Raw genomic sequence first — 25,082 nt, 5'->3', positions numbered from 1 at the left:
GCTCAGAGAATTTTGTTATTACCCACCTTCTGAAGCCTGTTTCTGTCAGTTCATCAGATTCATTCTCCATCCAGCCTTGTTCCCTTGCTGGTGAGGAGTTGTGATCCCTTGGAGGAGGAGAGGCATTCTGGTTTTGGGTATTTTCATCCTTTTTGTGCTGGTTTCTTCCCTTCTTTGTGGATTTATCTACCTGTGGTCTTTGTGGTTGGTGACTTTCAGATGGGGTCTCTGAGTGGAAGTCCTTTTTGTTGCTGATGAAGCTATTTCTTTCTGTTTCTTAGTTCTCCTTCCAACAGTCAGGCCCCCCTGCTGTAGGACTGCTGGAGGTCCACTCCAGACCCTGCCTGCCTGGGGATCACCCATCAGGACTGCAGAACAGTAAGGGTTGCTGCCAGTTTCCTCTTCTGTTATCTTTGTCCCAGAAGGATACCCGCCAGATGTCAGACTGAGCTCTCCTTTCTGAAGTGTCTTTTGGGTTATATGGGGGTCAGGGACCTGCTTGAGGAGAAAGTCTGTCCCTTCTAGGATCTCAAGTACTGAGATGTGAGCTTCATTGTTCTGTTCAGAGCTGCTGGGCAGGTATGTTTAAGTCTGCTGCATTGGAACTCATAACCACCTTTTTCTCCCAGGTGCTCTGTCCCAGGAAGGTGGGACTTTATTTATAAGTTCCTGTCACTCTGCTGCCTTTTTTCAGAGATGCCCTGCCCAGCGAGGAGGTAGCCTAGTCACAGTCTGCCAGCAGCAGCATTGTTGAGCTGCCGTGGGCTCTGCCCAGTTGCTGTGTGAACTTCCTTGCAGTTTTGTTTATAGGGTTATAGTTAGACCTGCCTCCATAATGGCAGGCTGCCTCAGTAATGGCAGACTGTTTCTGTAATGGTGGAGTGCCTCGGTAGTGGTGGACTATCTTGGTAATGGTGGACTGCCTCCATAGTGGTGGACTGCCTCAGTCATGGCGGACGCCCTGACCCCACAGAGCTGGACTGTCCCGGGTCCAGCTGTGCTTGCTGTGAAACTCTTAATCCAGAGCGTTTCAGATTGCTGGTCTTTGTAGGGGTGGGATCAGCCAAGCCAGATCACCTGGCTCCCTGTGTCAGCCCCCTTTTTTTCAGTTGAATGGGTGACTCTGTCTCTCAGGCGTTCCAGTTGCCAGTTGAAATGGTGCCTGGATTTGTGTGAGTTTTTGTGCAGAGACCTGCTGCGCCGGCTGAAACAGCTGCATTGGAGACTCGTGGCACTTTTCCTCCCGGGAATCTCCTGGTCTGTGGGCAGTAAAAATTCATTTGGAAATGTGGTGATCACTCACTGTCTGCATTTTGGCTGGGAGCTGCAATCCAGAGCTGTTCCTATTCAGCCATCTTGGATCCTCCTCGTACTTCTGACCTCTTGATCCACCCACGTCAGCCTACCAAGCTGCTGGAGTTACAGGCATGAGCCACGGAGCCTGGCTCCCAAAGTAATTCTTAAATGAAATTGGGGGTGGGGGGTGAGTCATCCAATGCTGTGCAATGGACTCTGCTCTGTTAAAACTACAGCAAAAAATGGCATCCTTTTCAAGTATTCAAAATGCTCCTGCCACACTATCCAGTCTTAATTGCTCTGCCAGCTTGGGGCAACTAGAAATTTGATAGGTGTGTGTCTTTTTTTTTTTTTTTTTTTGAGACAGGGTCTCACTCTGTCGCCTAGGTTGGAGTGCAGTGGAGTGATCTTGGCTCACTGCAGCCTCTGCCTCCCGGGTTCAAGAGGTTCTTGTGCCTCAGCCTCCCAAGTAGCTGGGACTACAGGAGTGTGTCACCATGCCTGGGTAATTTTTGTATTTTTAGTAGAGATGGGGTTTCACCATGTTGGCCAGGCTGGTCTCAAACTCCTGACCTCAAGTGATCTGACTGCCTCGGCCTCTGAAAGTGTTGGGATTACAGGCCTGTGCTACCACGCCTGGTCAGGTATGTGTCTTACATTGGCCCATCTGCCCTTGCAAAAAAATGTTGAACAGAACTGAAGAAAAAGCCTTAGAGGGGCATATGAAAGTGTATCCCCTACTTCAGATTTGGAAAGTTATCTCTCCCGTGTTGGAGATATAACTCAAGTTTCCTCCCTCACCACCACCACCTGGTTCCAGTGGTGCTGACAGTAAGTGAGGGCAAGATGGTGTCAGATCGGAACCTAAAAGGCCCTTATGCCATATCCAAGTCATTTCTTCTTGGATTAATTGCTCTCTCTCTCTCTTCCTTTTTTTTTTTTTTTTTTTTTTTTGAGACACAGTCTTGCTCTGCCCAGGCTGGAGTACAGTGGTATCATCTCGGTTCACTGTAACCTCCGCCTCCCAGGTTCAAGCCACTTTCCTGCCTCAGCCTCCCGAGTAGCTGGGATTACAGGCGCGTGCCACCCATGCCTACCAAATTTTTTTGGATTTTCAGTAGAGACGGGGATTCACCATGTTGGCCAGGCTGGTCTCAAACTCCTGACCTCAGGTGATCCACCCACCTCGGCCTCCTGCTTTTCAAAGCGCGAGGTGAGCCACCGCGCCCGGCCAGATTACTTGCTCTTTAACACTCTCAGGACCTCTTCTCTCCACTAGTGCAGAAAATGGTGAGCAAGCTGGTTCTTGGACACAGACAGGGGCTGATCTGGGCCCATGAGGATTGCAGTCACCCTGGCTCCACAGTCGCACTCTCTGCCAGGCGTGTCCTCTTGGGTAGGATGCAGGATGCCAGGGCACACTTTTTATGACCACGTGCTTTCTCTTTCTTCCTTCATTAGAGTTTTATTCACCACATGTTAGGCTGCTTATTAAGAAACTCCCAGGTGCTTTTTACTTCAGCTCCACGCCTGCCCTCAGGCTCTGGCCGCTGCTGTTTTCTCGTCTACCCTGTGTACATGCCAAAGTGTGTTGGTTGGGTCTCAGAAAACACGCGGGAGGAGGAGCCAAAGGTCACAGCGTACAACCTACCCAACTTTCCTGGGAGTGTGGGTGGCACCCACTTAACCCCATCTCTTCTCTTCCACCCCTTCCCCCCAGGCAAACTGAGCTATCCCCAGCCTGTGTTTACTCCCAATTTCAACGACCTCCCTGCTAACTCACTCCATATGTTAATTTCTCTGTCCTCCGCCCCAGCGGTAAACCTCAGGGTTAACCCTCCGCTCCCGCTTCCAAATCCGGGACTGGACTTCCCCCCCATTTCTTTAATTTCCTTGTCTGAGATCAGAGCTCTTAACCTTTCAGTGCCGCGGACCCCTGCGTCGCGCTTCTCAAACTTTAACGTAAATAGGGAATTACCCCAGGATTCATTAAAATGCATATGCTGATTCAGTAAGTCTGGGCGGGCCCCGGATTTGCATTTCTAACAAGCTCCCAGGTGATGCTGCTGGTCCATAGACCACATTTTGAGTAGCAAAATCTCAGAGGCTTTCAAACTTTGGGGAAGAAGAGGGAAGGGAGCTGGAGGCGAGAGTTTGCCCGCATCGTCTCTCCCGTCTCCCCAAGCACCAGGGAAAATCTGTGGGCACATTTGATGCATAAATAGACTCCGGTGGGTGCAGAGCATTACAGGTGTGCGTCCTGCCTGCCCCAGCCCCGCTGCAATTCATCAGCTCCCAAAGAATGCTGCTTTATAATCAGGAAATAGGAACCTGCTCTCCCCGGGCTGAGAGCTCAGCCTGCACTCCTCCCACCTTTCCGGGCCGCTGCGCAAGGGGCGGACTGCAGGCGGGGCGGCTTCATAAACCAGAAAAAAAGAGACGAAACAATTAAACCTAGCGAGCCGGGATTGCTCCAAGGAACAGGATTTCAAAGGCAGCTGAGTCTGGCTCGTTTCCAGTCAGTGGGATCAGCCAAAGGGCGCCGGCCGCCCTCCCTCAGCGTGACAGGTGCGCCCCGGGCAGGCACTGGCCTCTCGGCTTGCCCTCTGCCCCTCGCCCCCGCCTTGGTGAAGAATGACTCAGGTTGGTAGGATAATCGACCCCTGCTAGCCCCGTGCAGTAGGAAAACACGGAGAAAAGCCACATTCCTTGTAGTCCAGTCGTGGAGCCCTGTGCTTTAGAATCACACCTTCCTGAGATGGTCTAGAATCTGGCTTTTCCAACTGCGTGTATATTTTTCTTCCTCTCTTCCTCCCTTTCTTCTTCCCCTTCCCTCCCACCTTCCCTCCCTCCCGTCCTTCCCTCCCTCCCTCCCTTCCTTCCTTCCTTCTCACTGAGGTCCTTACTTTTTATGTAAATAATTATTTTGCTTATTGAATCTAGAGCTGCATGCTGGATATTTACAGAGTCAAAGAAATGCCATTACCTCCCAATTTCCAGTTTAATACAGACACTAACCACATGAAATTTGTTAATTATTTTAAAGAAAAAAAATGGTCTTACTCTAACTGTGGTCCCTGGACCAACTGCATCAGCATCACTGGGAGATTCTCTGGCCCCAGCTCAGACCTCATGACTCAGACACTCTGGGGAGCGGGACATGGGACCCCACCACTCTTTTTTTTTTTCTTTTTGAGACGGAGTCTCGCTCTGTCGCCCAGGCTGGAGTGCAGTGGCATGATCTCAGCTCACTGCAACCTCTGCCTCCTGGCTTCAAGCGATTTTCTCGTCTCAGTCTCCCAAGGATCTGGGATTACAGGCAAGCGCCACCATGCCTGGCTAATTTCATACACTGATTTTTGTATTTTTAGTAGAGACAGGGTTTTGACATGTTGGCTAGTCTGATCTCCAACTCCTAATCTCAGGTGACTGACCTGCCTTGGCCTCCCAAAGTGCTGGGATTATAGGTGTGAGCCACTGTGCCTGGCCACAACTCTGTTTTAACAAGCCGTCTGGGCTGAAGTTTGAGAAGCAGCTCTCTAGAGAAATGCAGAGCCCATACTCAAGGTCTGTGTCATGTACAGGGAAGAGAGCTGGAGAGCAGAGGGGAATTCACATGCTCTGGCTCCTGGGATGAGGGAAGGGTGGACACTGGTCTAGGAGAGGCAATAAAGTTATGACCACACATGCCTCAGACGAACCCAGGCTACTGTAAGTGAATGGAGGCTTCATTGGAGAGGTTCTAGTGCTCCATTGTGTAAACCACCCGCCCACACTAACTGCCAGGAAACGGGATTGTCTACTTTTGCTAATAAGCTGCCTCGGTTCTTCTAACATGCCGAACATGATAAGAGCATGGATGGATGAAATATCTGGAGTAGTTAAGTAATCAAGGCAGGAATAATTAGGTATACTAAACCCCAACAGAAATAATCCATCTTTTGGAAAGAAATGACATTTTGAAAAATTTAGAAAACTTCATCAAGCTATTATGCTGCTGAAATATATAAGCATTTTGCATTATGTTTTCTTTCCTGCAACATGCAGCACATACGAGAGTAATTAAGGGATTTCACTCTGTCCTGAGTACTTCATCTCAATGATGGTGGCACTGGACACTGGGGACTCATATAAATAACTCATCCATTATCTTTCCTCAATAAATTGTCTATCAGTTTAAAGAGCATATTATTTTGTATCCAGGTATTTTAGAGAGTTTTGCTAAATATTGCAAGCTTTTAGGATGTTTTATTGTTGTATAAACAGGGTCCCATTTCAAAAGTTTCCGTGGACCCAGAGGGTTCCTTCTCTGTCCTGTCTTGCTACTTCATCAGTTGATATTTGTGATTAACCTGCTCCATGAAATATGGGAGCTCTTACTCTGGAATGCAGGAGAAGATTTTAGCAGATTATATCCCCCTGTGAAAAATGGCCTTTGTCATCAGTGACTTGGAGAGGATGCTGTGGTGTGCTCAGATATATGGATTAGCAAAGAGCACCGTGGCGCGAGATCAGACAATGCTGGGCTGGGCTTGGGGAGTCCAGGGGTGTGCCCTTGAACAAAGCGTGTAAGGACAGCGAGCCTCGGTTTTCTCATCTGTACAGCGAGTGGGGAATGAAGGGGTCTGCTCAAAGTCATCACTGCCTTTCACCCTTGATTCTACAAGGACAAATTTCAGGCATCCAAAAATCTCTCCAACATGGCCAGGAAAAATTGCAGGAACACGGTGGTGTGCTTCTACCAGGATGGCTGATATGGGAATGTTAGGAGTGGACTTTTTTGTGTCTATTGTGACATGCCCTCCACACCGTCTTTTAAAAGTTCCACTGTGGCTTTTCTTTGCTCAGGCTTTGCTCTTCCTGCCACGAGTTTGAAATTGCTGCATGAAGATCCACCTGGCTTTAGGAAGCTGCAGTGCTGTGTAGCACATTTATTCCCAGTCAATGCTTCGAGCAACTGGAGCACAGAGTTTAAATGACTTCCCCTAAGCTGCTGTAGGAATGTGGAGCGGAACAAGCAAGGGGACCGAGGACCTGGGTTCTCCACTTTGGGTGCCACCTGCTGACTCCAGTCTCCTGTTCCCCTTCCTTTCCACCTCCCTCTGCCCCACCACCTGCAGCTTTAGGGGGTAACAGGAGGTCGGAGATTCTCCTTCCCAGGTGCCTCTTTATGGCTGGGCTCTTCCTGGTGACAGGGAAGAGGCATCTTGCTAAATCCCACACCATCCGTCCACAAGTCTGACAATTTTCACAAGAGACCTAGTGGTCTCAGCCCACTTTTCAGCAAGATTTAATAGCACAAGACTGTTGTGAGGCCTCAAACTACCAGGAAGAGAAGTGTTTGCAAATTTGTGGTTTGGAGAAAGCTGCACTCAAAACAACAATTCAGATCTTAATTTACAGCCCGCAGATTTTCAGGGAAGAGGATTTCTGGTAAGATGGCAATTATTGGGGCTTTATCCCAAAGCCTGGTTCATTTCCTGCCTTTTAACTCTTTTGCTGCTGTCTCTTCAAGCCACTGCCTTGACTGGCAAAAACAACGCACAAATGATTGAGGTCATTCATTCAACAAACATCTACAAAACAAAGACCACCTATAGGCGTTGTTTTAGATGTAGCAATGAATAAGACTTGGGTCCCTGACCTTGAAGAACGGTGAGCCTATTCGGGAGAGATGGCCATTATCACCACAGATGCATGCTATAGAGCATGACAGGGATAACAAAAGAGGTAGGGAGGGGGACTGTTGGCTGCAAACTTGTAGTTCAAGGACTAAATTGCAGCCCCAAGACTGGCTTTCCTTGGCCTGGAGAGTATTAAAAAGAATGTATCCAGCATTTAAACATTGAAAGAGCTGACAAAATACGTCATGATTTCTGGCTTCTCTGGAAACATTTGAAGATCAGGCAATTCTGGGTCTGTGTTAGATTCAACAATAATAGCACAACTGATGCCAACTAGCGGCTGCCCCCTTTCGATGGGACTGGCAATCTCCAGCTGGACACAGTGCCCAGGATGCCCATGACGTGACTGTGTACCCTTTCTCACTAGTTGTAGGCATTTGAGTGTGCAACTCTTGGCTCTGAGAACAGTGGAAGGGCAGAGATGGGATCGGCTACTTCACTGGCTGGGTGAATTGAGTATCTTTGTGTTGCTGCCAGGGCAAGCGAAATCGACATGGCCATAGGCTCCTCTGTGATCTGGCCTCCTTTTTTCTTTTCTTTCTTCTTTGTTTTGTTTTGTTTTTTGTTTTCTGAAACGGAGTCTCGTCTGTTTGCAGGCTGGAGTGCAGTGGTGTGATCTTGGCTCACTGCAACCTCCAACTTCCTGGTTCAAGTGATTCTCCTGCCTCAGCCTCCCCAGTAGCTGGGATTACAGATGCATGCCACCACACCCAGTCAGTTTTTGTATTTTTAGTAGAGATGAGGTTTCACCATGTTGGCCAGGATGGTCTCGATCTCCAAACCTCGTGATCCACCTGCCTCAGTCTCCCAAAGTGCTGGGATTACAGGCGTTGGCCGCCATGCCCAGCCAGGCCTCCTTTTTTCTGACTGTGTTTCTAGTAGCAGCTCCTGGCCACCCTAAGCTTCTTCCTCATGCAGCAACTTGCACTTATGGGAATGGGCCCTGCTGTTTCATGCCTCTGGGCTGTGCAGTCCACTCTGGTAACTGCTAGCCAAATATTCATAGTTCCGTTTAAATTAAAGTGAATAGAAATTAACTAAAATTAAAAATTTCACTTCTTAGATACACTAGCCACATTTTAAGTGCTTAATAGTGACCATTTTGGATGGTGCAGATATAGAACATTTTCATCATCATAGAAAGTTCTAGTGGACAGCACTGCTCTGTGGTTTTGCTTGAACTGCCGCTCTCCTTTGGATAAAAACTAACACGTGGACCTTGAGCAACTGTCCTTTTTTGTTTTTTTTGAGATGGAATCTCACTGTGTGGCCCTGTCTGGAGTGCAGTGGCGCGATCTCGGCTCACTGCAACCTCTGCCTTCTGGGTTCAAGTAATTCTCCTGCCTCAGCCTTCTGAGTAGGTGGGACTACGGGTACGTGCCACCACGCCTGGCTAATTTTTTTGTATTTTTAGTAGAGACGGGGTTTCACCGCGTTAGTCAGAAGGGTCTCGATCTCCTGACCTTGTGATCTACCCGCCTCGGCCTCCCAAAGTGCTGAGATTATAGGCATGATCCACCATGCCTGGGAGCAACCGTCTTTTAAGAGACTGTGTAAGCATCCCCCTTACTTGAAGCCTTTGGAGACATTTCCTTCTGGGTGAACTTGTCCGCATCCACCTCTCTGTCCCTGATATTTTTCTTTCACACAACCACACAGCACAAAGAACACTTAGTTTTTATATCTGTGAACTTCTTGTGGGTGGGAATTGTGTCATTCATGGCTTGTTTGTAGCAGAACTTAGCCCAGAGGTAGTTCTGTTGGCACATGATAGATGCTCAGTAAATGTTTGGGGCAGGGTTACTGGGGCTCAGACTCAGCGGCCCCCAAAGGAACACATTATGTCCCAAACCTGTCAGCGAGGCAGGGATGCCAGAGAACTCTTTTTACAAGCTCAGCCTCAGGTAGTGTGCACATTCACAGCAATTTCCAGCTTGAGCGAGCTGTTACTGCAAACCTCTAAGAAGTCAGTGTCTTGCAACATTGAGCAATGAGCAGCCAGCCTTGTGGGGATGAACTCGGAGTCCTTGTTTATCAGCTCGCCTTTTTTTTCCCCTTCCCTTCTCTGTTTCCTAGTCTGTCTCATGGGCTCATTCCTGCCAAGCCATTGACCCTCACTCCCCAGCAAACACAGGTAATTTATATCACCTGTGTTTACACCTCAAGGTATCTGGACTTTTCAGGCCAAAGAATTATGACAGATAGCACTGAACAGAAATGTCTAGAATTCATAATTAAAAATAGGAATTCATAATTAAAAATAATGGGAAGTGGTAGGATGTGCCCTGTAACCCTGCTTCATGGGAGCAGGGGTTGTTATTTTCTCTGTGGGAAGGAATTCTAGTGTTGGGTTCTAGAACTGTGTCAGAGAAGGGTGACAGTGATGGTGGCTATGATATAAAGCCAGAGAGAGCTTGAAAGGTGTGTGTGTCGAGGGGTGGGGGGACGGGTTGAGCTCTGTATGCTTGGGCAGACTTCAGGGCTTTTCGTCTTGAAACTGCAATTTTCTCAAATTTGGCTAGAGATAAAAAGTAATAGGCATTTATGTTAAAATGCAATATATGTTGTCTTTGATTGGGTTCCCTGGAAATAGACTTTGAGATGGAGATATGTATGCTGAAGGATCTTTTTTATTAAACAGCTTTATTGAAATATGATTTACATACTACAGAATTTATCTGTTTTAACATACAGTTCAAAGATTTTTAGTAAATTTACTGAGTCATTCAACCATCACTACAATCCAACTTTAGAACATTTCCATCTCTCCAAGAAGATCCCTCATGCCCATTAGCAGTCACTACCCATTTTCAACCCCAGCCCCATGCAAACATTAATCTACTTTCTGTCTCTATACACTTGCCTTCACTGGGTGTTTTATGTAAATGGAATTATACGGTATGTGGTCTTTGTGTCTGGATTCGTTTACTAGGCATAATGTTGTAGCATGTTTTATTAGTACTTCATGCCTTTTTATAGCTGAATAATATTCCATTCTGTGAATATACCACATTTTGTTTATCCATTAAACTGTTGATGGACATTTAGATACTTTCCACTTTTTGGCTATTGTGAATAGTACTGCTAAGAACATTCATGTACAAGTCTTTGTGTAGATGCATGTTTTCATTCGTCATGGGTATATACCTAGATGTGGAATTGCTGGATCATATGATTCATTTACGTTTAGCTGTTTAAAAAACTGCCAGGTTGTTTTCCAAAGTAAGTGCACCATTTTACATTCCCACCAGCAATTCCAGTTCCTCCATGTCCTCACTAATTCTTGTTATTATCTGTCTTTTTGATTCTAGCCATCCTAGCGGGTGTGAAGTGGCATCTCATTATGGTTTTAATCTATATTTCCCGGGTGACTAAATGATGTTGAGCATCTTTCATGTGCTTATTGGCCATTTGTGTATATTGTTTGATGGAATAGCTATTCAAATTTTGTACCCATCTTTAAAAATTGGGTTGTCTTCTCATTATTGAATTGTAAGGGTTTAAATGTATATATTTCTAGATGCAAGACCTCTATCAGATACATGATTTGCAAATATTTTCTCCCAGTTTGTGGCTTGTCTTTTCACTTTCTTAGCCTTTTGAAGTGCAAAAGTTTTAAAATTTGATATAATCAAATTTATTAGTTTTTCATTTTATGGATTGTACCTTTGGTGTCATAACTAAGAACTCTACTTAATCCAAGATCACAAAGATTTTCTCTTGTTTTCTTCTAAAAGTTTTATAATTTTGCCTCTTACATTTATGTCTATGATTTATTTTGAGCTAATTTTTGTCTGTAGTGAAGGATAAGGATCTAAAATCATCTTTTTGCATATGGCTATCCAGTAATCCCAGCATCATTTATTGAAAAAAAAAATCCTTTCTCATTGAAAAGCATTGGCACTCTTCTTGAAAATTAATTGATCATAGGCGTAAGAGGCTGTTTCCAGACTCTGAATTCGATTCCATTGATCTAAATGTCCACCCTTATACTAGCACCACACTGATTTGATTACTGTAGCTTTGTAGTGTGCTTTAAATCAGGAAGTATTGGTCCTCTAACTATGTTCCTTTTTTCAAAATTACTTTGGTTATTCTGGTTCTGTTACATCTTCACAGAATATTAGGATCAGCTTGTCAATTTCTGCATGTGTGAAGTTTATTTGTAGTATGTCAGGGGACAGGAAAGCAGGCTGAGGGGTGGCCCATAAAGCAGTTGCAATTGAGGCCATAGCAGACATGGGGAATTCTGGAGTTAGGATGGCTTTTCAGGCTCTTCAGACCAAACTGAGGTGAGGGGTCAGGCGTCTGTATCCCTGTATCAGCAAGGGATGGCTGGGGGTCATCTCCTCAGAGGGGAACATGAATGTGGGCAGGGCAGTTGCTTGTTATCAAGGGCAATGCGCAGTGAAGATCCCAGCTATGAGTGATCAGCAGCTGATATTCTAGCCACTCGGGGATGAATCCATTGGCTCTGACGTGGGACTCTGTCTCCTTGTGTTTTTGAGATCCACTTTCTTCTCATGTGAGTTTATCTCATTTGGGAAGACCTTCTCCAGAATTCTAAATGGTTTCATTTCCTGGGAAATTTACAAAAGCAGGGTTGTGTGGCCATAACATATTTACTATCCCTCTACCCCATTGTCCATTCTAGATTCCCATTACACTCAGCTTGCACCTCTGCTGGTCTAGGCAGCTTTCCTGGTGGGGTGAATCAGATTGTCATTGCATATGGGTCTAAGCCTCTCTTCTATGGCTATGACTGCCATATTCATCTATTTACCATTAAAACTGGATGTGGGAGCACCAAGACAAGATTGTAGCAGAGGGGACTTAGGCACTGGATGGATCAAGTTTTAATCAGCCCCAGGATTTTAAGACATGATGATACTGATCCTTCTGCATGTCTGGGCCCTCTATGGTCATGCTGCCCCTGCTGCTGCACTGAATGAAACTTGCTGATCTCTCCAGCCAAGTTCTGTTCTCCCTGGTGAGATAGACTTGAGACAGGCAGTCTGGAGGCCTGAGAAACTGCAGCCAACCATCCCCAACAGGAGCTCAGAATCCAGAACAATCTTCACCAGACCCAAAAGTTCAGCCCTCTGTGGTCACATAAGTTGAAATCAAATTAAGTAGCTGTCACAACCAAAACCTTACTTTATTTTTGGTTTTCAAATCAATCATCTGGGTTTTAATGGTTGTATGGTACAGGCAGAGTTCTATCATAGGCCTTAGGTGAAAAAGAAAGAACTTCAAGACATAGTCTTCAGTCTTGAGGGTTATAGTTGAGAATTAGGGGTTGGCAAATTACGATCCACAACACAAATCTGGCCAATGGCATGACAGAGACCATATGGCCCATGAAACTGAAAATATTTACAATCTGGTCCTCTACAGAATAAGTTCACCAACTTCTGGTTTAGAAGACTAGGTATACAATTACAATAGTCGGACACTAACTGCTGTAACAAACAAATCCAAAATCTCAGTGGCTTAACACAGTAAAGGATTGCTTCTTGTTCATGTCACAATGAAAAACAGGCTGGGGCTCTGTTCCGTGGGGTCCTTCAGGGGCCCATTGTAGCAGCGGCTACTACATCCTTTCTCGGTTCTACTTTATCAGGCCGGGGTATCCCTCCTGCAGCCGCTGGAAATGCTAATTGCTCACAGCTGCATCATGATCCAGCTGTTTGCCCTGAGTTGACAGCCACTCCACCCAGAGATGCCTGAGAAGATAGGCAGCCCTGGGGGCAGCCCATAGACAATGGTTGACTGTACAGGGGTACAAATGCCTGGCTTTTTGGCTCCAAGTGGATGCAACTCCTTGGAGCCACTCATGTATCAGAGCTCCCTGTGTTATCAGAGGCTGAACTTCATTTCAAACTACCTGTTTGCTTAGATTCTCCCCTTGCCTCATCCTGCTTCTCTCAGTCCTTGCAGCTTCTGCTGGGAACATTCTGTCATGAAACCCCTTGGGTAGAAACTCCTTCTTAACCTCTGCTTTTAGGGGGCTTGACTTAGCATATCAGGCTCCTATTGTGTTGTGCCTCTGCCATCTTCACCATATGCCTTCAAGACCAACCTCGCACATCATCCAACTATCAGCAGATGGGGACAGAGAGAGAGAGAGTGAGAGAAGAGGAGAAGAGAAGGGGAGGGGTGGGGAGGGGAGGAGAGGAAAGGAGGGGAGGGGAGGGGAGAGGTGAGGGGAGGGGAGAGGAAGGGAGAGAAGAGGAGAGGGGTGGGGAGGGGAGGGGAGGAGAGGAGACACCCTGCCTCCTGACTCCTTAATCCCTTTGCTCACATTTGATTGGTGAAAGCTGGTCTCTCATCAAGATAAAAGGGAGCTTCATAACTGGTTTGTGCACCTAGGAAGAGGAAACAGTTTTGGTGAGCATCTGCCTATCTCTGCCCCAAGGCATCTGTCTCAAACAATTCTAGAGTAAAATCTCAGATCAAAATGACCGTGCAAGAGCAGGTCTCAAGGCAGAACACGATTTCTTTCTCAATGACTGGAAGAGCCATTGAAGGTCCCACTTCCTCCGGGCATTCCTTTCCATGTTGATCTTCCCAAGTCTTCTTTCAGGGCAGTGACCATCATAGAATCATCTTCCCAGCACCTAGCCAATAGAGAGAACTGAATAAATGTTTCGTTAATAAAACCACAGATATCAGGGCAGTCCAGTGTAGGGGATGGAATTTCCAGTGACCTTGGAATGGCAGAGCAGATTTGTAGACGTGCGGAAGGTGAGTAGGTGTCATCCCAAGTAGGGGGTATAATGGCAGGGGAGAGACCTGGTTTTCAAACATTGGCTCCCTAAGTCAGAAGAGCCTTCAGGGAATAAATCCGCTCTTTTATGTCCCACACGTTCTTTCCCTGATGCGCTGCAGCCATATCTCCAAGGCCTCCAATAAACAGCTTCCTCTGCTCTCACCAACACAGCTGCCTTGTCTGTTAGCAACCGTATGTTCTGAGAGAATTAAAGTTTATCTTCCTCACCATCTCATTCCTTAAGTTGTCTTGGTGGCCTCTGCCTCCAATGCTGTGCTCCACATTCTTAGACTGTTTTGGTCTCCTTGCCAGCTCATTAGTTTCTGAGTCTGGTTGTTTCTTGGCTGGGTCCCTGCCTGGCTCTCATTAGCAGTTGCAGTCCTTGTGGAGATCACAAGGAACCTCCAAAGAAGTCATATTTGTAAGTATCTGCTGGAAAGATAACAACGGCACCTTACAGAAGTAAACAGAACACAGTAATTAAAAACACTGCCTGGTCACCAATATGCCTTGCCCTTCATGAAACACATTAAGACAAGATTCAAAGGAGACTTGGATTTGTGTTGAGAGCCAGAGGGATAGCAAGGAGGTGTGTGGGCTCTTAATGCAAACCAGGCACTTTGAGGTTAAATCTGGCATTATCTCCTTCAGGATCTTGTACTTAATTTTATTAAAACCTCTGCAAACATCATCTTATTTGTCAGAGACAGCTCGCCATACCATCCCTGATGTCTGGCATGATAATTTGCATGCTGGGGACCAGCCTGCGTTTGCCTAACTCTTGGCAAAATGTTTTGAATGCCATTTTTGAAATTCCTGGTGAAAGTGTGCCTGCTGCCCTGGAGATGTCTGTTCTGGATATTCTTAGAAACAGAACAATAAACAAGGACACTTGGAAGAAAAGGGGCAGCTTTCCCTGATTGCCAAGTGAAATACAACTTTGTTATTGAACTCTCCTGCCCTGCTTTTGAAAAAGCTGGGATTACATGTTCTTTTCTCCAGTGTATTAAAAAAAAATAAGACATTGGCTTCAAATTAATCTGCAGAACTTTGAATTCAAAAGAGAGTTCTTTCTGAAATATCACACCAGAAAACAACACAGCAGGCTGTCATGAGCCCCAGCAGGGGAAACCAGGAGGGACATAATGGCAGTGTGGAGTTTGCATGGGGATGCTTTCCCATTTTTTGAGTCTGAGTCCAACTGGCCCCCATCTGGCTGGCCAGAGGGGGCTAATTCTCCATGATGCCTTGTGGGACCATACGGCGCCTCACTGTCAATGTACTGCTTGGAGTTCCCGAAGAAGATTCAGATGCAAGTGCTCTCAGTCTCCTCCATACGTTGACCTCTGAGCTATAGGTCATGGCTAAGGATTAAGCTAAAGGCCCAGCTTGGGATAATTTTGAACCAAGCCGTCTGCCTGACAGGGGTTTTGAGGAGAGAATGAGAGAGAAAAACGACTCTGTCAAGTTGCATGCTTGTGGATTATAATGTACTTCTTACTGTTCCCACCCAGGATGAGATCTGGTGGTACAAGGCTTGTTTTGGGGCTGTTTGATTGAGGATTATCCTATGGAACAGCCTACAGGTGGTACTTGCTTGCCCTAAAGAAAGACCCTGGAAAATCACCATCCACCCACCTTGCTTCCCCACCCCACAAAAGTAACACTTCTATCAGTGAGCCTCTGTCTTTTGTTAGTTGAGGCAGTGGGCTGTGGAACTCTGGATGGCTGGTGTCAGCCTTCAAGGTCTACTTGCAGCCCTGCTGTTGGACATCCCCCTCTGGCCTTGTTCAGCTCTTTGGGAATCCCCTGCCAGCCTTTTTTCTCCCCAGCGATGCCTGTGCTCATCACTTTCCTCCAATGGAGTGAATATGTGAGGGGACAGGAGTTAGCGGGGGTTCAGAGGCTGGGAGAATGGAGGAGTGAGCCAACCAGCCACACAGAGAAGTGAGCTTTGGATCGCATACCTTCATTTCTTCCCTTCCAGCCTCCCTCCTCCCTGCCAGTGGCAGGGTGGCAACATTCTTAATGATAATTTTTAAAAAGTGCCAGGCCTCTGCTCATTTGCAAATCATCATATCTAATTTGCATAGCAGATCCGGGAGGCCCTAACTCTGCATATGGAAAATGAAATACAGTATAAATAAGATAAATGGATTAGGTCAGCTGATTGCATCTGTAGCCACAGCCGACCCACAGGCCCAGCGCACACAAACTACAGAGGTTTGTCAATCAGGCAATTTATTCCGATCCTGGAAGTGGAGAAGCAGGATGTGCGCACACGCTCCCACACAGGCTCACCGGCAAACCCTGCTGGGAAATAAGCCATCAGGCAGTCCTTGCGCTAGGCTGGTGTGGCCTCTAAGTCCCCAGGGGAGGGGAGGGGAAGCTTCTGAAGACCACCTGCATTCAAGGCCTCTCTGTCAGAGAGAAGATTTTGCCTGCAGACTGTGGGTGGTCAATCAAAAGCTAGTCTTCTTGAGCTTGCTGACTGAGTGACCAGCAGCTGAAAGGTTGGAGGGAACAGTTGCTGGGGGTGGGGGGTGGGTCTGGGGCTCTTTCAGGCCTCCCCATCTGTCCTTGTCCTCAGAGGTCCAACCATCCCTGGGCCGTCGTCATCTAGGGCATCCAGGCCTGAGCCATAGTATCTGGGGACACAGGAAGTCTCAGATCCTGCTCAGTGGGGAAGGCAATTACCTTGGCAGCTGGCCACTTGCTCCTGTCTATGTCTCAGGCCCCTAGTCACCCTGCCATATGAGTCTGCATGGCTGACCCTCACGCTTTCAGGACACGGGTCATCCATCATGGCAGTGCCATCCAGGGCAGTAGCAGGTGGCTTGTCATTTTTATCAGTGCAGCTCAGGAAGTGAGGCACAGGCGAGGGGGCTGTTTCAGTGGATAAATGTGATATGATGTGGGCACCTTTTGCAATTAGTTAATGGGTTAGCTATGTGGGGTAGGCTTCTTTGGCCTTCTGTCTAGGGATTAATGACCTAAGATGACAGATGGGAGCCTAAAATCACTCAGGAAAAGAAAACAAGCCTGGGGTTGGGGTTGGAGGATGGGTGAAAAGAGTGGCCCAACTCCTGGGGGTCTGAGGCAGTGGTGCACGGAGAAAAAATGGCATTTGGGCAGTGAGGAGGGAGGGAGTTTGAAGCATCCCAGAAATGGCTTTATAAACTGGGCTTTTACAGGGAGCTGTAGACTGGTATGTTTGTGTGTATGGTGTGTATGTGATGTGTTTATGTGTGGTGTGTATGTGGTATGTATGTGTGGTGTATATGTGCTGTGTGTGGTATGTGGATGTATGCATGTCCAGTTCTGGGTCTGGACATAGAAGTCAAGCAGGCTCTGGCTCAGGGCTGAACTCACCAAGCCTCTCTACCAGCCTCACTGTTTGCCCAGGGTCCCTTTCTGTCCCCATGCCTACCTGTGGTTTCTGGGACTCCCAGGCTCATGGGGCTCAGCCTGCTGCCTTCTCTCCATGGTGGGGTATCCTCCTTCCCCTGCCCAGGCTGAGCTGCAGATGGGCCACAGTCTCTTCTCTTCCTCCTTCTCTCTCTTAGAAGGTTCACCACAGAAACTTCTGGTGTCAGGGTTTCAAGACTGATCACTGTCAGGACAAAGATTGGTGGCAGGCAATTGTTGTTGTGTGACAAAAGATGGGATACTCATGATCAGGGAAAATATCAGGGGTGGTGGTGCAGAAATAACACGAGTGGGCACTTGGGAAACTGGCAAGGATCTCTCAAGATTTTAGCAGCAACTGGGTGCCTTTGAGGCCAGGATGACAACGGTGCCCTTGAGGGAGGTGTTTAAAATGTGACCTCTCCTGTGTTGGAGTGAACGATGCCAGTTGCCCAGATCATACCATCTTGTTCCAGGACAAAGGAGCCAGAATAACCTCTTGGCTTGCAGAATAGGGGATTTGACCATAATAGGGTCCCCTGTGACTTGCAGGTACTGCTCTTCCCTGAAGGGGTTGGTTTGCTGAGCTGACTTGGACCAGCAAGACAGGCAGGGTGGGCGGATCTGGAGACCTCCTAGGTGGAAAGGAGACAATCTCAAACACATGCATCCTGAGATGCACACTAATGGAAACCAAAGAGATGCAACTTGGGCTTTATGATGACAGCAGTGGTGTTGGGAAGTTTTCTGAGTAAGTCAGTTGAGGCCTGGAAGCTGGAGAGAGGGCTGGCTCAGCACTCCTGGGGGCTAGACTCCCCACAACTAGGCTGCAGGTGTGAATCTAACACAGCAGAGCTGCACCTGATAGGCTGTACATCCTGACTTGGTAGGGGCTGATCAGGCTTCATCTTCTCCCTCCCTGGAATCATGAGAAGACTGATTCTTTTTTGGACTGAGTTAGAGTCCCGTTTTGTGGTGATAGTGGTAAAAATCCCTATGGGGAAGATATTTTCTCCCAAGCTCCATTTCAGTCAGGGTGCGTTAGGTTGCCTGTGGTGGAAGACCCCAATTCCAACTAGCTGATGCAGAACAGGCAATTTTTCTTTCATAAGACTGGGATGGCTTGGAGTCCAGGCATGACTGGATCCTGGGGCACACACAGTATTGGCATCTTTTTCTCTTTCTCTTCCACTTTGCACTTTCCTTCTCTCTGCATTGCCTTCATTCTCTGCTGCTGCACATAGCTCTCTCCATGTGGCACAATAAGTTGCCATCATCACAGCACTCCAGTTTAGCAACTTTTTGGAAACAGAGCTTCTCTTTCTAGTGACATAGTGTTTGCTGATTTCCCCATTGCACAGATATCCCCACCATGGTCAATTTCAGGCTACCCAGGACCTGCACATACTTGGCTCTCATAATCCAGTGGAAGGGCGGGGGGCTCTGGCGCCTTGCTGCTCCTGTCTGCACTCCCATTGTAGGAAATCAGTCTGATTGTCCCCCCATCCCCCGGCACTTGGGCTCGACCCTGGATCAAACCCTGTGTCCAGGAGGATGAACTAAGCTGATTGGTTAGAACTTGACCCCTTGTTGCTCTGTGGCTGGGGTTGGGGAAGGGGTATAGGATGATGGTAGCAAGAGCCAGACTAGAACTGCATGACAATGAGTGGGCAACCCCAAGACAATGGGTCCAAACATGTGCTCATGGGAGACCTTTTTGGCTACTGACACACCCTGGGGCTTCTCCTCCATGACTCTAGAGGTTGCTTAGCTGAAGGAGAGGGGCTGCTGTCAGAACAGCATCCTTAAAGCAGGAACCTGAAGAAAGGGATGGGTCGGATGAGGAGCCAGGCGAGGACAAGAAGAGGAAGAGGAAAGCAGCTCGCTGGTGGGTCTCAGCACCTGAGGAGATGGAGGATGGGACACAGTTGCCTCAAGCGTGGCAGGGACCCAGCAGCATTCTGTGTTCTTTTCCTATCACACAAAGATGTCAGGGGAAGCCACCGAGTGGCAGGGCTGCCTGCAGACAGGCAATGTCATGTGATCAGATATCATGACCTCCTGGCCTGAGCACTGGATGTTACAGGGCCCCAAGGAGTGGTTGACTCATCTTCCTCTAGGAAATGGGCCACGCATCCAGATGCAGCTAATCGGATTGTGTGTGTTTGCTCACGTGCGTGTGCCTGTGTGCACATGCGTGTGGTGTCTACGGTGGAGCCACCAGGCAGGCAGGCCCTGGAGCCTTAACAGGGATCAGGCAGAGGATGAGGCCTGGAGAAGAGGAAGGACAGGGTGAGTGTAGGGTTGCTGGGCCTGTGGCTGTCAGGTGAGGGGGGCTGCTAATGGCCGGCCATAGAGAGTTCTGAGCTGACTGGGATCTGGAAGAAGGGAAGCTGCTTTCTAGGAATCTTGTTTTACAAAGCAGTGGTTTTCAAAATGTGGTCCTTAGCTGGGCATGGTGGCATGTGACTGTAGTCCCAGCTACTCAGCAGGGTGAGGCAGGATGATTGCTTGGGGTCAGGAGTTTGTGGTCAGCCTAGGCAACATAGCAAGACCCAATCTCCAAAAAAAAAAAAAAAAAGTGATCCCCCGACCAGCAGCATTAACATCGCTTGAAGCCTTGTTAGAAATATAGATTCTCAGGCCCCATATGGAATCAGCCACTCTGGGGTTGGAGCTCAGGCATCTGCATTTAACAAGCCCTGCAGGGGGTTCTGGGGCACATTGAGGTGTAAGAATCACTGTCGTAAAGGAACAGCTTATGTCCAGAGTGTCTTCGGAGCAAACATCACAGTACAGATGTGTGTTGTCCTCTGTTTGCCCTCCAAGATCTGGTCTCAACTCTTTCCCCCCATATTCTATGTCCCAGAGGCCGAGCTCTGTGGGCTGCCTCTCTGGGCTCCCTTGCCAGCTAAGCTTTCTTTCTCTTTCCTTCTTTCTTTCTTTCGTTCCTTCCTTCTTTCCTTCTTTCTTTCTCTCTTTCAACAGAGTCTTGCTCTGTCTCCCAGACTGGAGTGCAGTGGTGCGATCTCAGCTCACTGCAATCTCTGCCTCTCAGGTTCAAGCGATTCTCCTGCCTCTGCCTCCCGAGTAGCTGGGATTACAGGCACCTGCCACTGCGCCTGGCTGAGTTTTGTATTTTTAGGAGAGATTGGGCTTTACCATGTTTGCCAGGCTGGTCTCAAACTCTTGAACTCAGGTAATCTGCCCACTTTGGCCCCCCAAAGTGCTGGGATTACAAGCATGAGCCAGTGCACTTGGCCTCCTAAGCTTTCAGTTAGTTTTGGCCAGTGGGAACAATAGCTTGGAGGTGGGAGGAGGGAGAGGTCAGGGTATTTCTTCTTTGCTTCCTCCCTGCTATGAGGCAGGCAATGCCCCTCCCTCAGTGTGGCTTCCTCTGGGGGCCTCCAAGGTCCCACATCTCCCTGGGCTTCCATATAACATGACTCCTTCCCCTTGTCCCTAGGAGTGGTAATGGCTTCCAGCTGTTCCTAGTTTCTGGGTACTCAGCATTCCCATCTGGTTCTTTTCACCTGTCAGCACCCCCACACATGTCCCCTACATTCAGTTCTGTTTATCTGAACCGCCTGGGGTGAAGACTGCTGCCTGGCAGTGCCTGACTGATACCAGGTAAGGCATAAACAGGTGCCACATGCTTATGTAGGAGCTGATACTGTTAACAGCTGGCTTCTGGAGATGACAATCCTTTTCTCTGGTGCCCGTAGAAGAGAAGGAACGTCACTGGCTCTGCTCCCACTACACCCAGGGAGTGTGCTCCATGCTGTGCTATGTATGATTTCCTTTACCCTCTCCTCCTCTGTAGGCACCATCATTTCTAGTTTAACAGCAATGAATGCAAGGCTCCAGGTTTGACAACTGGCAGAGGCAAAGCCAGGATTTGAACTCCTATCTTTCTTATTCCCAAGTCTGTGTGTTTCCCATAACCTAGGGTGCTTGCCTATAGATAACAGCAAATGCCTGAAATCTTCTAATGTCAAGATTATGGCCTTACTATAGATACAGACAAAAATGGCCAATGATATTTTGAAATGCTGCAAGGAAGATGTTTCTTCTGAATATTGGTCAAGTGATTTCTGTTGGTCTCAGCAGGTAAAGGGAGGAATAGAGTGGGTCCTGGTGCTGAGTCCTTCTTAGGGCTCAGGCACTATTAACCACTTTATCTACGTTGCCCAGTGTAATCATCAAGGGTGTCCAGTGAGGTGAGATCTTACATTATTTCACAGGTAAGAAAGTCGAGGCTCAGAAAGGTTAAGTCACATGTCTAATAGTCAATCCTCTTTCCTAGACCCTTTCTCGTTTCTTGGCTTTATTTTTCTCCATGACACTTATCAGCTTCCAACATATTATATCTTTTACTTGTTTATCATCTGTCTGTCTCCACCAGAATGCAACTCCATGAGATTGGGGATTTTTGTCCATTTTTACCCCTTTGGTGTACCCCTGGGGCTACAACAGTGCTTGGCACATAGTAGGTGCTCAGTAAGTTGTTATTGAATGTTCCAATAAACGTACATTACAGAGCTGGTAAATTGCAAATTTGGAGAGTCCAGGCCGATTGGACTCAGAAGTCAAGTTTTCTACATGATTGCCATCCTGCTTCCCCTCAGATTAATACCTAGAAACGTATACTTATTGAGCACCGACTGTGTGTCTCTGGCTATGTTGTTGGTGCATTTGCATGCACATTCATGACAAGTATTCTTAATGTGCTTCTGCAACTTAAAATTTATTTTCTAAGACATTTCAGAGTTTGATGTTTTGCCGACTTAATTTTAATCTGGTTGTGCCTGCTGTGCTTGTTGGGCCGTGTCACCTTCCACTTCTATGCCCCTCATAAAAAGCTGGGGTCATCAAGTCATCTAGATGAAAGATTTTATTCATTATAATTAACCTACTCTTTCCTAAAGAATTCACCATTTCTTTCCAAAATGATGCCACATTGGCTGCACAACTGTTTCCAGCAGACAGGGCAAAGGTACAAAGGTGACAAACATGCTTCTGAACTCCAGCCTGTGACCACATGTCTCAGATCTCATGGTGATCCTTGCTACCCTGCCCACATGTCATGGTGGTGGCCACTGCCCCTAACGTACTGCTTCAGGCACAACTCAGTGATACCCAGCACATTTTCCTCAAATATCCTTGAGAGCAGGGCATGTCTGTGTCACAATGCTTGACATACAGTGTGTGCTCAATAAATGTAGGTTGAAAAACAAATTAATAACCTTATCACAGCAATACTATGTTGTGTTTATCATCTCCATTTGACAGATGAGACAACTGAGGCTCAGTGCAGCAAACCAGAGAATTGTTGATTTCCTGTTGCCCTCTTCAACTTCAGCCTACAGTCTCTACATGTTTTCAGTGTCTCAGTATAGGATTTGAAGAAAACATCTCTGCAAATGCCTTCTATCACAGTTGTGGTATTGGAACTACCTTCAACTGTGGCTAGCCAGAAACTTTTGCTATACAAAGCTCTCAATTGAGGAACAGCTCACCATTTGACAACTCATCTCTAGAAATGTGTGCCCTTACCCCTCCTGCCCTGATCACATGCAGGGGGGCAAATCCAAGAGTGGAAAGTTTCCACTTGTGGTCTGATTACTTTCTGGGATGTGCTGCAGCCATGAATGGTGCACTCAGCCTCTTGGGCTCATAGGTTGGAGATATGGTCCACTTTCCTTTTCAGACCACCTGGACAGAAACCCAGTGAGCTGGGAATTCCGGGGTCTGAAGCTGAGTAGAGGGCTAAATTCTTGTCTCTGTCACAAAAGTATGTGTCTCCATCACAGCCTCAGTCATTTGAGGAGGAAAGAAACGTAAAACCACTAAACTGCTCTACTGAGGGCATGAAGGAGACCCAATAAATTAAAGTAGGAACACAATTAGAATATAACTCCCCACATTCCATTAAAGAGGGCCTAACCTCAGGGTTCCTTTAAATGGCAAAGCCCTTCCCTTCCAGGACACTGAGAATATCATTGATCATTTATTCATTCAACGTTTACTGAGCTCTTGCCATATGAGACACTTGTCTAGGTGCTGAGGATTCAGACATAAGATAAAATGGAATTTGTGTCAATTACAAAGATCTCTGTGATGGTTAATTTTATGTGTTAACTTGACTAGCTCATGGGGTACCTGCATACTTCATCAAATATTATTTTAGGTGTTTCTGTTGAGGATGTTTTTGGATGAGATTAACATTTGAATCGGTAGAGTGAGTAAAGCAGATTGTCTTTCCTAATGTGGGTGGAGCTCATCCAAATAGTTGAAGGTCTGAATAGAACAAAAGGACTGGCCTCCATGAGCAATATAAAATTCTATAGCAGACTGTCTTTGGACTTTATCTGCTGTGTCGTGTCTCTCTGCCTGACACTCTTCAAAGTGGAACACTGGATCACTCTGGGTCTCCAGCTTGCTGCCTCACCCTGCCATCCTCCGTAATTGGTGGACCAATGCCTCACAATAAAATCTCTCTATATCTGTATCTATATCTATATCTATATCCATTGAATCTATCTTCTAATGGTCTGTTTCTCAGGAGAACTCTCATACAATATCCAACTAATATGTTCTTGCTTGTCTTTCTGTCTATCCCTTAAGCTGTGTTGCTCTGGAAATGACTTCATGTGGCTAACATTAAGATATATAATACACCAAGACAAAATAAAATGGATTAGGAAAGAGGGAGGTTGGGGCACCTGTGGGGTTGTCTTCCCGGCATCCCTTTATGAGAACTACAGTCCCTCAAACCAATACCTCCTGCAGGAACAGCTATTTTGTACAACATAGACCCTCCCCCATCCTTGCCAGCACCACTGCCAATTGGCCTGAGGCTAAGGCATGTGTCCTGATTTGGGCCAATCAGAGCCGTTCTTTGGGAGTTTTAACCTGGGATAGGGGCAAGCATTAGGTCAAGTGACAGACCCTTCAAGAGGTAACGCTAGGAGCTGCCTGGCAACCATGTTTTGCACCCCGTGGAGAAAGCTGAGCTGTAGTGAGAGAGGGCTTTGTAGAGGAAATGACAGAGAAGTCATGATAAGAGGTGGGAGGATCAAGTAGACCCTTGCCCCAGCTGTTCCTGGGCTTGACCACATTCCTCTTTCAGGGGACACTCCAGTATCCTTACCATAAATCTGCATCCCACCCCCCACTTTTTTTTTTTTCTTAACAGAGTTCAAATTGGTTTCTGTCACTTTTAACCAAATTGTTTTTTAGACCAAAGGCACAACAGAAGCAGGAAAGTAAAAAATGAAGGTTGGGTTAAGGTTAGTAGATGAACTTGAGGCTTGGTGGCCCCTTACGCATGATAGAAGTGGGTCACACAGTTAGTTCTGAGCTTTCTAGAAGCCAGCACAAAGAGAGACATGATTTATAAGATTCACAGTGTCTACACAAATCAAAATAAACCAGTTGGTCAGAAGCAACACTTACTGTGGTATAATACTGAGACCAAATGGGAACCTTCTATGTGGGTCTTTTTAAAGAGGGCACTGGGCACTATGACAGTGGTTCTCAAAGTGTCTTCTGCATCAGCATCATCATCATGACCTGGGAACTTGGTAGAAATATACAGTCTTATATTTGTATTCTGAGTGTGTGGGCCTGGCAGTCTGTGTTTAACCCCCCCTCCTGATTCTGAAGCGTGCTAATGTTTGACACACACATAAAATATGATAAGCTATGTCCTCACAACATCCCATCCTAACGATCAGTCCAGCAATGAGCTTTATAGGGCTTTTCTTCATGATGGTGCTCAATAATTACAGTAGCTGTCTGTTGTTTTGTCTGCCCTGCACCCGTCTTCCAATTGCAGAATTCCTCCTCCACCATCCTCTGTGATCTGTGAGAGGTGGTCATGTGACCCAGGCCTTGCCAATCATATGATACTGTCCTCT

Source organism: Sapajus apella, unplaced genomic scaffold (genome assembly GCF_009761245.1).
Source record: "Sapajus apella isolate SASKATOON/1434 unplaced genomic scaffold, GSC_monkey_1.0 scaffold125, whole genome shotgun sequence".
Classification (NCBI taxonomy): Eukaryota; Metazoa; Chordata; class Mammalia; order Primates; family Cebidae; genus Sapajus; species Sapajus apella.
Note: the sequence above shows the minus strand (reverse complement) of the source record.